This window comes from Heloderma suspectum, chromosome 6 (assembly GCF_057233095.1).
Source record: "Heloderma suspectum isolate Gila_16-S chromosome 6, 16-S_ref, whole genome shotgun sequence".
Classification (NCBI taxonomy): Eukaryota; Metazoa; Chordata; class Lepidosauria; order Squamata; family Helodermatidae; genus Heloderma; species Heloderma suspectum.
This window is the reverse complement of record NC_139463.1, coordinates 32872415-32888903: the sequence shown is the minus strand read 5'-3', so window position 1 is coordinate 32888903 and position 16489 is coordinate 32872415.

Sequence of the window (16489 nt, the reverse complement as noted above, 5' to 3'; positions counted from 1 at the left end):
GGGGGGGCGGTGGGCTTTATTCCGCCATGGATTTCAGGGGGCTGAATGCATTGTCATTCGCCCTCACCAAGATCCGTGGCAGAATTCTCCACCATGCCTAACCTACACACACATAGGAAAGCACGCACACACTGACATCTTCGAAACAATTTCTTTTCAGCAATGAAGCAGACAAAATAACAATAAAAATTGTGTGTGTGTGTATGTGTATATATATATATATATATATATATATATATATATATATTGGGGGTAGCTGTGAATTGTCCTGCCAATTTTCATCTGTATTCATATATGGTGTAAATGATGGGGGGGGGGGAATTATTTGAACATTTTGAGGGAGAACTTACTGTTTAGCAGCAATAGTGGAGGGAGTGGTCCAGTTTTTCTTCCATCACCATAGGAGACAGTGGTGGCTGAGCTCCTTGAATCTCCAGTCACACACAAATACAGAGCGAGATTTATTTTTTTTTTAGCTGAAAGTTTAGGGCTGGGTGAGAAATTTATTTCAGTTCATTTATTACCAGAATTTATCCAATTTGCACCTCCTGGACCCAAACACAGACATGAGTGCAATCTGTGCTCTGAAGTTTGTATATTTCTGAGCTTGTGATATGATTTGCACACAACAACAGTGAATTTCAAAAGTGTGTATATTTGAAAAATGTGCATGAAAAATGCATACACTTGAAAAACATGCTCAAACTAGGGGTGGACGAAAGTCACTTACCTGTCCTCGAAGGACGTTCGCGGTGCGGGGGAGGCGCTTCGCTGCTCCCCCCGTGAAGTTCCGGCTGGGGGGGGAGGCTTCCCGCCTCGGCCCAGCCGAAATTCAGGCCGGGGGGGAGGCTTCCCGCCTCGCCCGGCCACGAACACGAAAGTTAAAAAAAAAAAAAACGCCCCCTGATAGGCTACATGACGATTCACGTAGCCTATCATGGCTAGATCTGCAAAGTCAGCCATGATAGGCTACGTCAATCGTCATGTAGCCTATCACGGGTGACTTTAAAAAAAAAAAAAAGCGCGTACGCTAATGGCGGCCCCCATAGGGAGCCGCCATTCGTGTTCCTTATTTAGTCGCTGTAGTCTACGTAAACATTTACGTAGACTACAGCGACCAAATAAGGAACGGGAATGGCGGCTCCCTATGGGGGCCGCCATTATCCGTACACACTTTTTTTTTTTTTTTAAAGTCACCCGTGATAGGCTACGTGACGATTGACGTAGCCTATCATGGCTGACTTTGCAAATCTAGCCGTGATAGGCTACGTGAATCGTCATGTAGCCTATCAGGGGGCGTTGTTTTTTTTTCTTTTATTGCAATGGCGGCGGCGGCAGCCGGTCAAAAGACCGGCTGCCGCTCCCGCCCTGCTCGAACACCCGCCGAACTGCCGGCCAGACCCGCCGCCGGGAGGGACATTCAGCAAAGGTAAGTCCTGTCCCGGGGGGGGTGCGGGGTGCGGGGGGGTTCGGAGGATTTCTCCCCGAAACTTGTTCGGGGGGCCGAACACGTTGGCGCTCGGCCCCCCGAAGTTTCAGGGAGAAATTCTCCGCCAACCCTAGCTCAAACAGGATCTAGTAAGTGGAAGAAAATGTGTACATTACAAAAACTGAAGCACATTCTCTTGTAAGAATTTTTGGCTCAGTCTTAATATTTGTATTCCCAAACTGATTTTCTTTGATCTCAAATAATCTAAAAAACAAACAAAAACATACCATCTTTTTCACATTTATGATATGGAGTGATTTAAATATCAAAAAGGCTGTCATTTTTATATTACCACCATCCTTGATTCTGTGCATTTTCCAAAATGTCTCCACATCTGAAATTGCCTATAAACATGATATTTATAATCCTGCAGAAACAAATGTGTCTACACTAACTTGCAGGTATATACTACCATGTTTGGCTAAGGCTTCTGTTCTCTTCTTGGGATACATGCTGGTTTGGATTAAATAAACTTGCTCTATAAAGTGTTTTGTGGATGGATTATCTTGTTTTGTACCAATGGGTTGGGCTACAATTTCTTCTCTTCCTTTCCAGATCTCTGTTGGTGTCTTTTACAATGTGGGGTCAAATGACTAGGGACAAGAACTGTATAATTTCTGAAGTGGAAACACAAGAATGGAAAATAATAGATTTAGGAAGAGACTTACTGTAAATGAAAGGAGGAGAACTTTTCATTGGAGTCAGGAGAGGGAATGGAAGGCATAAGAATGGTTTGACACTGTCATGTGACAGTACCAAGTAGGATAATTCCAGCCTGTGGCAGCTGGTGGCTCAGATGTCAGTGGACCAGTGAATCCACTCTGGGTTTCAGTCAGAACCAGTCAGAACTCTAAAGGAACACTGCAAGGTGCTTCCAACTTTGGATAGCTCCTTTAGAGTTCTGACTGAAATCCGGAGCAGATTCACCACCCCACTGACATCTGAGCCACCAGCTTCCACTGATTCCAACACAGAATTTTGGTCAAAGGTGAATGTTCCTTTGCACTGAAAGATCTGGAGAGACTTCAGACTTCAGATAGACAATAATTTATTTAAAGAACACCCTGTTGAGTGCAAGAAAGACAGGCACTTCAGAACAAGCCAATATAACAAGCTATGTCTGGACTTTGAAGAATGACTCCACTCTGATTTTCCCTGCAATAGCTTTCTGAATCCCTTTTCATAATTCATGTGAAGAAGATCTACCCAAAGCACATACATTAAAATAGAGCTGCATAGCATGTAGCCCAGTAAAGAGCCAGGATTCATCCAAGACGAATGTTTTTTTAAACAGCAGGCAAAAAGCAAATCTCTATTACAATAATATTAATACTGTAGCTAGGGGGAAAGTCAACTCAAAGTTAAGGCTGTAACTCCATCCTGTGGTACCTAGATATCACAGCACACTCTCTGCTTCTCATCAGACAAGCAGCACCAAGAGATGGGCTCTGTGGTCCAGGCACGTTGTCATGTACTATGTTTCAGCCAACAGTTGAAAAATCACATACGGTAGATGCATGCATGCAAGGGCCTCTTATTTTCCGTGCATGGTTTTTGTGTACATTCTATGGTGAGGGGAAGGAACAATGGGGCAGGGAAACTGAGCTCCTAAATTTCCTCCACAGTCGCCAGATAGAGCAAAGTGACTTACTTGTTTACTCCACCTGGGCAACATGAGATCGTGGGGCTCCCTCCTTGGACACCTCATTCCTTCTTCCCACCTTTCTCTGCCTTGCTCTTGCAAATGCCAGGCAATACCTCAGGCCTACCACTGCTAGCCAAGCCGACAAGAGGACTCAGAGCATGTCTCTCTCATGCTTCCTATACCAGAAGGCTGCTCCACACATGTTGTTGTTGTTGTTGTTGTTGTTGTTAACATTTCTATACTGCCCCATAGCCGAAGCTCTCTGGGCAGCTTACAGAAATTAAGATATTAAAACACAATATACAAAATTTTAAAGCCATTAAAAGCACACAGACAATATACACAAACAACTAGGGATGTAGGAAAGTCACTTACCTTTTCAAAGGGAGACATTCACGGTGGGGGGGAGGCACTCCTTCCCCCCAAAATTCTCCCCATCTGGCTCCGCTCTGCGGCAACTCTGCATAGCCGCCAGCCAGGGCCGCCCTCAGCTGGACATCTGGCCTCTGGGCAGCCTGCATAGGGACGCAAATGGTGGCCGCCATAGCTGCCGCCATTTGCATCCCTGTATTTTGTCATGATAGGCTATGTAAATATTTACATAGCCTATCACGGCGCAAAAAAAAAAAGGAAGGAAGGAAGGAAGGCAGGCAGGCAGGCAAATGGCAGCGGCTACAGTAGGGATGTCAGAGAATTCCGCCACAGATCTTGGGGAGGCCGAATGCCAGCGCATTCGGCCCCCCGAAATCGCTGGCGGAAAGGTCTGCCCCCCCCCGCCCTCCCCCGGGATGAGACTAACCTAGGGCAGATCTTCCTGGCGGCGGCGGCTCCAGCGGTGGCTGCGGCAGTGGTTCAGCGGCAGTTCAGCGGCAGCGGCCGGTCTTCCAACCGGCTGCTGCCGCCGCCATTTCCAGTTTTTTTAAAAAAAGTGATAGGCTACGTAAAGATTTACATAGTCTATCACGGCTAGATTTTAAAAAAACACCATGATAGGCTACGTAAATCTTTACATAGCCTATCAAGGCTGACTTAAAAAAAAAACACGCATATGCAAAAGGCGGCACCCATAGGCGCCGCCATTTGCGTTCCTTATTTTGGCACGTCTTAGTCTACGTAAACATTTACGTAGACTAAGACGGCAAAAATAAGGCAAAAGCAAATAGCATTTTTTGTGTGTGTTTTTTACTCAGCCGTGATAGGCTATGCAAACATTTACATAGCCTATCACGGCTCACTGCAGGGACACAAACGGTGGCGGCTATGGCCGCCGCCATTTGCATCCCTCCTAGCCAGCGGCCGGATGTCCGGCTGCTGGCAGAGCCGGCTGGCGGCTCCACAGAATCTCTGCGGAGCATAGCCGGCCAGCCAGGATTCCGGGGGGAGAGGAACGGAGCACCTCCCCCTCCGGAGAGGATTCCGGGGGGAGGGACAGAACGCCTCCCCCCACACCATCAGCATAATCCCTGAAAGGTAAGTGATTTTCGTACATCCCCAGGCTACAGCGGCCGCCATTTGCGTTCCCTTTTTTTTTTGCCATGGTAGGCTACGTAAATATTTACGTAGCCTATTACAGCAAAAGACAAGGGCGCAAATGGCATAGTGGCCACCATTTGTGCCCCTGTCTTTAATAGGCTATGTAAATATTTACACAGCTTATCATGGCAAAAAAAAGGGAAGTATTTACGTAGCCTATCACGGCTATAATGATGAAGCGAATGGTGGCCGCAGACGCGGCCGCCATTCTCAAAGCAGCGCGAATGGCAGCAGGTAAGTGCTCCATTTCACGTGCCTTTCGCAGGGTGGGGGGGCGGGGGACTTCATTCCACCACGGATTTCAGGGGGCCAAATGCACTGGCATTCGGCCTCACCAAGATCCATGGCAGAATTCTCTGACATCCCTACAAACAACATATAACTGAAAACAACTTTGAATGGTTAGTCATAACTAAAGACACATCCAGGACCCATTAAATCTCATCTTGTGCTGCCAAATGGGAAAAGAGATAGGTCTTACCCTGGTGCTGAAAAGATAATACTTTTGGTGCCAGGTGGACCTCATTGGGGAGGTTGTTCCACAGACAGGGGGCCACCACTGAGAAGGCCCTCTCCCTCATTGACACCCTCCAAGCTTCCCTCAGAAGAGGTACCTGGTGGAGGACCTTAGATGCAGAGCATAGCATACAGGTAGGTTCATTTCAGGAGAGGCGTGACATCAGGTATTGCGGTCCCAAGCCATGTAGGGCTTTATAGGTTTAAACCAGAACCTTGAATTGACCCTGGAAGTATATAGGAAGCATATAGGCAGCCATTGCAAGTGGGCCAGAGTCAGCCTGTGCAGACCTTCTGGTGCCCATGATAGCTTTTTCTCAAATACTATTTTTTATTTGTGGAGTGGGGGTCATAGGGATCACATCTGTGGAGGGAAGAGAGGTCACATGCTTTGATCTTGATGAAAATAATCCCCACACATACACAAACATACAGACACACGTCTGCCATTATTATTATTTAAAAAACCAAACAGATGTGATTGCTAATCATGCTATTGAAGTTGTTGTTCAGTCGTTCAGTTGTGTCCGACTCTTCGTGACCCCATGGACCATAGCACGCCAGGCCTTCCTGTCCTCCGCTCTCTCCCAGAGTGTGCTCAAGTTCATATTCATTGCATCGGTGATGCTATCTACCCATCTCATTCTCTGCCGTCCCCTTCTCCTTCTGCCTTCAATTTTTCCCAGCATAGGGATGGACAAATCTGTCAATTTTGCTTACTCTCCATTTCTAATTTGTTCCAATCTTAAATTCTTGAACTTTGAGAATTTCTCCCTTCTTAAATTCAATTAATCCCAAACATAGATTTTTTTAAAAGTTTGCATTAAAATTAATAAGCATTTTTGTGCACATTTTTCCTAATATATACAGTTTTGCCTAATATACACCTTTTTACAAACAATTTATCTAATGTTTTAAACATCATTTGCCCTAATATGTGCATTTTTGTACACATTTTTTTATTGGGGAATTAAATTGCAAAATGTGGAGAAGTGCGATTTTTGAAGGGATGTATGAATCTGCCTGGCTCCAGTACTGGATATGTCCATCATGGGGAAATCCAGCCCTCTTGGGCCTTGACAGATTTCCCCAGAGCTCCGGCGCAGCTTGTGAATTTCACCTAAATTTTTCCTTTTTAGATACAGCAAGATACGTAAATTGTGTAAGCTGCCCGTGTAAGCCGCCCTACCTATCTTGGGCAGATTATGGCCATGAATAGCATATTTTACACAAATTGTGGCCGTAAAGTGCTGAGTTATGCAGAATTTATGCATAACTAAGCACTGAAGGTTGCTAATGACAGCCATAATTTGCCTCAGATATGCAAACTGCATGTACAATATACATATCTTGCATTTTTAAAGGGAAAAAAAAAGCAGTGCACAACCCTCCCACTTTCCCTGCCGGCAGGAAGATCCGGTCTTCTGTTTTTATCAGAGGTCAGATTCCAAAGTCAGATTTAAATCCATTGAGAATGTCTCCAGCATCCTCAAGGATAACTGAGTTACAGTTTGCATAGTGGTTCAAAAGTGCAAAGTTAGGTACATTAGCATTAAAATGCAAACCTGGAGAATTTCTCCTCCATCCCTATAATATTAAAGTAAATTCTGGCTTGGCCCACAGAAAGCTCACTTCCAAGCCCTCTTGTCCATTGAGTGGTCCAAATTTGCAAATGTCTCAAAGATCTAACTTTGGAGAAGAGTCCCAGAGGGTGTTTCCAAGAGCAATTTGCTCCAAGCTGGCTGCATTTAGAGGTTGTTAGGGATTGTAGCCATCCAGCAGCCACCCCAGGGCTTACCAGGGAAAAACCGGCTTTCCTGAGACTGCTTAAAGTCTGATTCTTTTCCTTAACTCAGGTTCTCCCCGGTATAGCTACTGTGTGCCCCAACCCCCACATTTACCTCAGGTATGCTAGCCCTACCCAGTCAAGCGGTGTTTCCTGTCCCTGCACAAACCAATTAGTGACTTCTCAGAAGTAACTCCCATTGTGGTCAGTGAGGCTTCTCCCCTGAATTCCCACATCAGAATTTACAGAGATTCCCCCTCAATTGAAATGGCACAGTTTAAAGCCCAATTCCTTAAGTGTTGTAAAACGTAATCTTGAGGCTCTGATTCTCCATTGTTTGGTTCGTTGCCTTAGGAAGTAACTACTTTGACCTTTCTTTACAGAAATCCTGCACAGCACTGGATTACAATGGGGCTGATTTCCTGTCTTTGTGTTTACTGCTCTCTTCCCCACAACAAACCCATTCATGACTCCTCAGAAGTTACTCCCATTGTGCTGAATGAGGTTTGCTGTCTGAATGCCCAAATAAGATTTTCAGAGATCCCCCTGAACAGAACACAGAGTTTAAAGCACTGATTCCCTGAAGCCTGTAAAGCACTTTACCAAACCTGTGATTCTCCTTGGCTTAGTTTATTGCCTTAGGAAGTAACTACTTCACACCTTTGTTATAGAGATCCTACAGTTAGAAAGGGGGCTGGTTTCCCATCCCTACCCCCACCCTTTCCCAGCACAAGCATGTAAGTGTCTACTTAGAAGTAACTCCAATTGTGCTCAGTGAGGCTTGCTCCTGAAATGCAGGTGCATCTGGAGTTTCAGGGGAAAGGAGAAAGGGGAGAGGGAGCCTCTGTTATTGAATAAGCAGCCCCTGCCAGTCAGATGTTGTTCACTCCAACCCCCACCCCCAGCAGGAAGCATGTTCTGTGAAGTGATTTTTTACTGGTGCAGAGCACTGGCTCATGGACCCCTGCATGGACCACATCATAACAAAGCTGTTTCCTTTAAAAAAAAATCTGATACTCCTCCATTCACTTCTCCTTCCATTGTTGTGGAGACACGGTCCCAGAGGAAAATCCCTGCTCTCAGAAGTATTCTTCTGAAAAAAGCAAGATGTGTGTGTGTTCATGAGAGAGGGAGGGAGGGGAGGGGAGAGAGAGAGAGGTTTCATCATCCTGGAAAAGGCTGTCTCATAAAGAGATATGAGTATGCAGATACGGAGAAGCTAGAATGAACTGTTATTCTTTCATTTTCTTTTCTCAATTGCCTGTTTGATTGATGTCTATAGCAATCTGTGTTTTGCTAGTAAAAACATCACTCTTGGTTTGAATGCTCCAGACTGGTATTAAATGGCAGCTCGGCAATAATCCCTTTGGACTCCTCTGATAACATACCGGAACACTTGTACTTTTTGAATTGATAGAAAGAAATGTGGTGGGAATTTGTTTTAGATTTTGTATATTTTCAATCAAATGTTTTAAAAAAATTAAAAAAGAACGCACAACCCCCTGTGCTTAGATGCTCTACAATGGACCTGAGCTGAATAGGAGTGGTGGATAAGAGGTCTAGAAAGCCATCAGTCTAGATAAGGTGGGGGGCATAGACCTCTCTTTCTCAGATGCTGCTTTTTTTGGTTGCCAGTTTGTTTCCAGGATGAATTCAAGGTTTTGGTTTTTCCCATTAAAGCCCTAAACAGCTTGTGCAATAAACAACCTTGAAAGGTTATCACGGAGAGGAAGGCCAGGATCTCTTTTCGATCATCCCAGAGTGCAGGACATGGAAGAACGGGCTCAAGTTGCAGGAAGCCAGATTCTGGCTAAACATCAGGAAAAACTTCCTGACTGTCAGTGGACAGTCAATGATGAATGGAACCAATTACCTAGAAAGGTAGTGGGGTCTCCCACACTGGAGGCATTCAAGATGAAGCTGGACCACCACTTGTCAGGGATGCTTTGAGTTGACTTGGATTCCACACTTGAGCAGGGGGGTGGACTCGATGGTCTTATAGGCCCCTTCCAACCCTACTATTCTATGAGTCTATGAGTCTAACCACACACTCCCATCTATCTTTCAAGGTAGAACAGGCCGGGAGAAGTCTGGTGTGTTCTTTACACACAAGTAGTCACTGCCACCTTATTTCCTTTACACTCCAAGTGGGAGGAACTCATGCTCTGGGGATTAGTTTGAGAAGAGCAAAGTACTTTTAGCAAGCTCTCTCATGTGGCCAGGCAAGGACACAATCTGTACCTTTTCTCTCATCTCTCCTTAAAGCCTGGAGCATGGGTGCATGGTTAAGTGGATGAGTAAGACCACTTCCATAGCTAGGCAGATACTTACTTGACTCCAGGCTTATAATTCAAGGATTTTTTTTTTTTAAGCATTCAATATAAAGTGATTAGAGAAACAGAAGTTACATAAAAGGAGTAAACCAGCACTTTTTTCAGCAAGGCTCACACTGTTACAATTCAGTTCATTAGACTTGCATAAGCACAGCCTCCACTGATGTGGGAAAAGCTCAGAACCCAGTCATGAAAGAGCCTTCAGACAAAGCAAATAGAGACAGAAACACAGACATGGGGAATCTTTCCTTTTTATCACTGAGGACTCAGAAAGGGATTGGCCAGGAAGCAAGGATACCAATCAGTTGGACAATCCACACACACACCCCTTAGCATACCCAAGGACCAGCACGTATGCAGAGGGAAAATTGACCTTTAAGGCTTGCCAGCAATCCAGTGAGTCGGAACAAGAAAGGGAATTATCTCTTCTTTCAGCACTGGATGGAACCAAGGAAGGAACACCCTGTTGCATGTGCATGCAAACATTGAGATCTATGTATGTTACTTGCTTGGCTGTATGGAAGGGAAGAGTCTATGGAGGACAGGGGATTTAAGGGGAGAGGGCTGGGCTTGGTCGCAGCTGGGGACCTAGACACCTAAAGAACCACTTTCTTCCATATGTTCCTCTCTGCATTCTCTGTTAGATATCTGAGGCATTGCTCCAGGTTTCACATGCAAATCAGATATAGTGGGCAGCCACTAGGAGCAGGGGCTTTTCAGAAGTGACCCCCACTTTGTGGAATGCCCTCCTGAGGGACACTTGTCAGGACCCAACACTATGCTTGTAGGTGTTTGGCCAAAACATGGCTGTTCCAGAAGCTGTTTGTTGATTGTTCTCTTGGCTTTGTTATTTTAGAACGTCTGTGATGGATGTTCTGTGATATAGATATAGATGATATGGATAGTAATTTTTTATTGGATTTGATTTTATGTATTTTATGACATTTTTATGCGGTAAGCCACTTTGAGTTCACATGTGAAAACAGGTGGGCTATAAAATTTTTAAACAAACAAACATAACCACCTAAGAAATCTCTCCCCAAATGGTGCACTCTGCATTTTGGGGAGTGGTAGGTGGACTATAAGGAAGGCTGAGCGCCGAAGAATTGATGCTTTCGAACTGTGGTGCTGGAGAAGACTCTTACGAGTCCCCTGGACTGCAAGGAGGTCAAATCAGTCAATCCGAAAGGAAATCAACCCTGACTGCTCATTGGAAGGACAGATACTGAAGCTGAAGCTCAACTATTTTGGCCACCTAATGCAAAGAGAAAAATCACTGGGAAAGACTGAAGGCAAAAGGAGAAGGGGACGGCAGAGGATGAGATGGCTAGATAGCATCACCGATGCAATGAATATGAACTTGAGCATGCTCTGGGAGAGAGCGGAGGACAAGAAGGCCTGGCGTGCTATGGTCCATGGGGTCACGAAGAGTCGGACACGACTTAACGTCTGAACAGCAACAACAAGGTGGGAGAAATCATCAATATAGGTAGCAATGTACTTCTTAGGTATTGACCATTAGAGTAGTATTTTGCAAGCTTCTGTGTAAAGGTGGCAACAGTGTGTGTGTGCGTGGGAGGGGAATGATAAACCTCTTCAGGTAAGCGGTTAATGACACTTGTTGAGTAATCTGGATTGGTTTGTTTTGCTGCCACCATGAAGTGCTGCACCCATTTTCTATTTCTGGCACACTGATCTGGACTGGTTTGGATGAAAGAGGGTTAAACAAATTCCTGGAGGAAAAGGCTATAAATGGCTAATAGCCTTGAGGGCTATGTGCTACCTCCAGTACCAGAAGCTATGAGCCTATGTACACCAGTTGCTGGGGAATATGGATGGGAGGGTGCTGTTGTGCTGATGTCCTGCTTGTGCGTTCCTGGTCGACAGCTGATTGGCCACTGTGTGAACAGAATGCTGGATTAGGTGGATCCTTAGTCTGATCCAGCAGGGCTCTTCCTATGTTCTTATATTCTTATTTGTATGGGGATGGTGTGTGATGGTGCTCTTTGGCTTAGGGGTTCAGCCACTTAAGGCACAGTCCTATGAGATCTACCCTGGGTACTCGTAAGCCCCCAAACTCGGAGGCTGACAAGTATCCAATGCAGAGCGGGAGATGCAATGTGCCTTCCACTTTGCAGTTAAATTCGATGGGTGTTTGTGCCCATCATGTGGAGGCTTTGGGGAGGGGAAGGGAAGAAGACTGGGTGGCCATAGGATACAGCATACTGTAGACTCCCCAGTCTACTCCCTTGCCCTCCCCCAGGAACACCCCCTTTCCCCCACCTTTGTTCTCCATTTTCCAAGTGCAGAGAGGTAGCCAGTGTGGTTTTCTCTGTGTCAGCTACTACGATGATGGGGAGGGGGTGGGGAGCATGGTTTCCTGTCCCCGAGCTCAGAGCCAGTAATCTAAAATATCCTATGTCCCCCAGACACTGTCTAGAGAATATGGGATTGCTCCCTTAATCGCTTTGTGATTTATTTTAAACAAGGCTCTCCTTGGAATACACCAAGGATTGGTGAAAAAAATCAGGTCAAGGTGGGTTTGGGGTTTGCTTTTAAATGGATTTACCTGATTTGTACCTCCCAGAACCAGATACAAATGCAATTTGTGGTCAGAAATCTGTACATTTGAAAAATATGTATGGATTTCTCTGTGGGGGGAAAATGCACAGAACTGGGACAGAATGAGCTTGGCAAAAGAAAAAAAATGAGAACCTCTATGAAATTGAGCTTCGCAGATCCAACTATTCCCTAGAATACACAACAGAGGGGCAGGGGGACTTGGATGCATCACTGTGCCCTTCTTCGTATCCCTCTTCTTCATCATCAGTTCAATCTTAATGGAAGCACAAAAGAAACATATTGCCACATTCTATCACTGTCTGATCTCAATGCAAAGCACTGAGAAACACAAAATGCTTCAGAAAACTGGAATTGTTTCTTCATTCTCTGGGGAAAGAATGCCTATTGTCACTTAAAACAAAATGAAGAGAGAGCCACCCCAGTGAAGCTCCTGACCTTGGAGTCAAGCTTTGGCCATTTGTTAGACGGAAAAAGTTGATTTAGCAATTAATCCCTCAGCCAAACAGTCTGAAGTTATTTAAGATAATATCAGAGTGAGATGTTTTCTATCAATTTGATTTCAAAGGGGAAAGCTACCCAAATGGATTGAGCTGCCCTGACAGTAGCATCTTGTTCAAAAGGTCTTTTAGTTGCTTAATTCATGTGTCATCAATCTGGAAGGAAAGGTCTTGAAATGAGACCATCTCTAAGATTTCATGAACCCTTTGGTGATCTCATAAGCAGTTTCCAGGGATGTGTGATAAATACTTTTCAGTACGTTTTGACTATAATTTATTGAGTTCATACATTCCAAAACTGACCCAGACAGAGTCTGCAGTCTAAGTCCATACATTTCTGAGCTTATGATGTGATTCACAGAACAAACACAAATGTGTTAAAAATGCATTCATGTGAAAAATGTCCATGAAAAACACATACCTTTGAAAAATGTGCAGAAACACACTTTAACCAAAGTGAGAAAAATGTGTATATTTCAAAAATTGATGTGCACATTTGGAAAAATATGCACAGAAATGTGCATGTTTTTTCATGGGAAAAGAAAGAAAAAAAGCTTGCAATCTGATAAAGACATGAGTCAGAACAAATGGAATTCATGGAGCTCAAGTTTTGCTTATTTGCACATCCCTACCACTCTCTGATTTCCACAGTTCATTTAACCCCAGCCTCCTTACACCTGCGGATCTCTGGACATTGCTTATGTGCTCAGCAACTTCAAAGCAGTCCATACTGCAGAAGAAGAACCCTGATTAAACAGACCAAAGATTGAGTCTAGTGTCTTCTTCCCAAGGGGAGCCATTCAGGTGCTTCCAAGAGGTCCACAAGCAGATCATGGAGGCAATGGGCCCTCTCAACTGTTCTTTGATCCCCTCCCCCCAAAACCTCAATATTCAGAGAGGTATTGCCTCTGAACCTGAAGGTTTCATTTAACTTCCATGGCTAATACACCTGTCCTCATAAGGAATGTCCTGACAACTTCAAGGAGATGTGATGGGATTTTAATATGGATTTCAAAGCACTTCCTCTAGCCAGCCAATTTCACAGGCTTAACCTTGTTAATAAAGCTTGGTATTCTTTTATTATTATAATGTAAGAAACAATTTGTGTCCCCCTGTCGACATCTCTTTAGTTCTTATAAGAAACTTCTAAAACATCAACAAAGGTCCATTTCTTTAGCATTGCTATCTTGCTATTTCTTTCTTTCCTTTCCTTTTTCTTTTTTAATAATAGGAGAGAAAAATGCTTGTTTTGCTGTAGACATGAAGGTCAGTGAGGGACAGGAACAGGTGGCAAAAACAACAGCAACAAGGTTTATAGCCACTATATATTCCTGGTTGAGCTTGTGTTTCAAAAATGAAAAGCAAAAAGGTACTAGTTTACTGAAGAAGAAGAAGAAGAAGAAGAAGAAGAAGAAGAAGAAGAAGAAGAAGAAGAAGAAGAAGAAGAAAGCAGGAGTACACAGTGAACATGAAATTGATCTGAATAAATTTCATTTGAGATGGGCCAAGCATTATGCCACTCAGGGACTGCTTTGTTTGTTCTTTTAAAAAAGATGTAAATATATATTTTGTCATGTTCTTCATAAAAGCTGCACAGCGCTTCTTTAAAGGGGAAGTAGCAATTTAGGAATCTACAACTTCAGATATTGTACAGGCACAATCCAGCTAATCTTCAGCATTTTGGAGTCAGATGGATTTCAGTGGCATGGCAGTTAAGCGCATGTTTATGGCTGAAATCCATTACACACTTGCCTTGGAGTAAGTGGCTGGGTTCACACAACATGGCAACCACACTCAAGGTTGAGTGTGGGTTGTCATTGAACCATGAGTTGTTGTTGAAACATGGGTCATTGTGTGTTGGGTGAACCCAACCGCACTAACCAACCATGGTTTGTTGATTATGAACAACCTGTGAAGAAAACCCATGTTTTGTCATTGGGTTGTGAACTGTGGGTTGTTCATGGTTAACAAACTATGGTTAACAAATTGTAGTGTGTTAGCATGGCTGGGTTCACATACCACAACAACCCACAGTTCAATGACAACCCACACTCAATCCATACTCACCTCTGAGTGTGGGTTATCGTGTTGTGTGAACCCAGCCAGTCTCATTCAGCTTAAGGGGACTTACTTGTGAGCAGACCTGCATGGATTGTGCTGTAACTCTCTTTTGGGAATCAATGGGACTTAGTATTGAGACACAAACACTGTTGCTTTTAGGGACAGCTTTACATATATGTGGAAGTTCTAAAACACTGGCTCTGGGTGACTTCAGCTTACATGTTGAGGCTTCCTCTGGAGCTCCATCTCATGACTTCATGGCCTCCATGTCAACCATGGGCTATCTCAGTTTGTCATTTGCCTAGGACATGAAGCAGGACATAGCTTCAATTTAGTCTTTGCCCCAAGTAATGAGATGAGTAGTCTGAGAATGGGGGGGGGGGGTTAACCCTTTTGCCATGATCAGACTATTTCATGGTGAGATTTGAATTCACAGAATCACTGCGGGCATGGGGGACCTATTTGGATGGTCCATGCCTGGAGAGTGATGGAATACAGTGGATTTCTAAATGTTCTTGGAGAACTAGTGAACCAGTCAAGGCATTAGTCTCACTGTAAAATGGTGAGATGCACTGAGCCTTCAACCTAATTGCACCTGAGTGCCCTCTCCAGTGCTGTAGAGCCTGTTCTGCCCTTTGGTATACCAGGGAGCTTCAGACAGTGAAACAGACTGGATGCTGAGTAGAGCAGAAATGGCTTAATACTCAAAGTAAATATGATCATGCATACTTTAGAGCACATAATCGTACCTACCACATGGTGGTGAAGGGAGCAAAGAAGGCAAAGAAGGCAAAGAAGTGCAATCCATTATTTGAAGGCTTCCTCTATTTGAAGGGGTGTCCACTCAAAGTCCAGTATAAAGACAAAGAATCATCATAAGGAAGAGTTGGGCCTTGATGTTGCCCATCAGTAGCATTTGGAAAACAGACTGAGCAAGGCACATAGATCATCTAGTGAATCTTCTCCTCTGTGGTGACATGTATTATATTTTTTTTAAATTATAATCATTTCTAAATGTTCACCTACATATACACATTTACATATGCAGATGTTATGCAAATTGGTGTCTTCTTTTGTCCTTTTTCTTTGGTGATGTGTTTCCCTTGTTTTGGCAAAGCATTAGCATTGAGGGATGTGAGAACACATCCCAGCTTGGGTTCTCCGGACGCCCGCCAAGCTCCCCCCCCCTTTGCTGGACCTCTGGGCTGCAGTCGAGCCTGTCCACATAGACTTATGCAAAAAACACTGTTAATTGTCCATATACTCTAGTTTCACAGCACTATTTTGTGTACAAGTCTATGGGCAAGCACTGCCAATCACCATGCTTTTTAAAACCATGGCAATCGGGACAGAGGCGAACAGGCCTGGGTAAGTTGTGGACAGCTTATTGAGCATGGGGGAGGGGTCTCAACTGCAGCCCAGAGGGCTAGCAGGTGGGGGATTGCTTGGTGGGCACAGCTTGGGGGGCACAGGCACCAGTGGTCCGAAAGATTTGTGGAATGAAACTGGCGCCTGCGCCATCCCTATAAGCATAATCTCTGATGTGAGGACACACAACAGCTGTCTCAAAAGAAAGCTGAGTGGCCAGGCATTTTCCTACATATAAGATACACAATCTTGTCATGTGAATCTTACCTACGAGTTGCATCTTACCCCAGAGAAGTGTGCAAAGTGGGGGTATCACTGAATTAAAGAAATATTTGTCTAATGTGTTTTTATTGATTAATGAAATCAGTTAAATCTGCACATGATTACTACGACAGTTTTCAAGGGGAAAATGGATTTCACGTCATAATTTGTTAATGTACAAAGAGATTGCACAGAATAGTCAGCAACTTGAACTGTAAAGCCAGGTATGCTAATGGGCTAGGAAGATGTTCTGAAGGTACCTGATGCACCAACGTGAAGATTAGGATATCTAGGGTTAGGGTATGGGAGACCACCTTTTCATATTGCCTTGAGTTCTATTGAAGAAACACAGGAAACAAATAAGCATTCTATTCTTGGACCTACAACATTATTTTGTTTCTTTTCACCATATCCTCT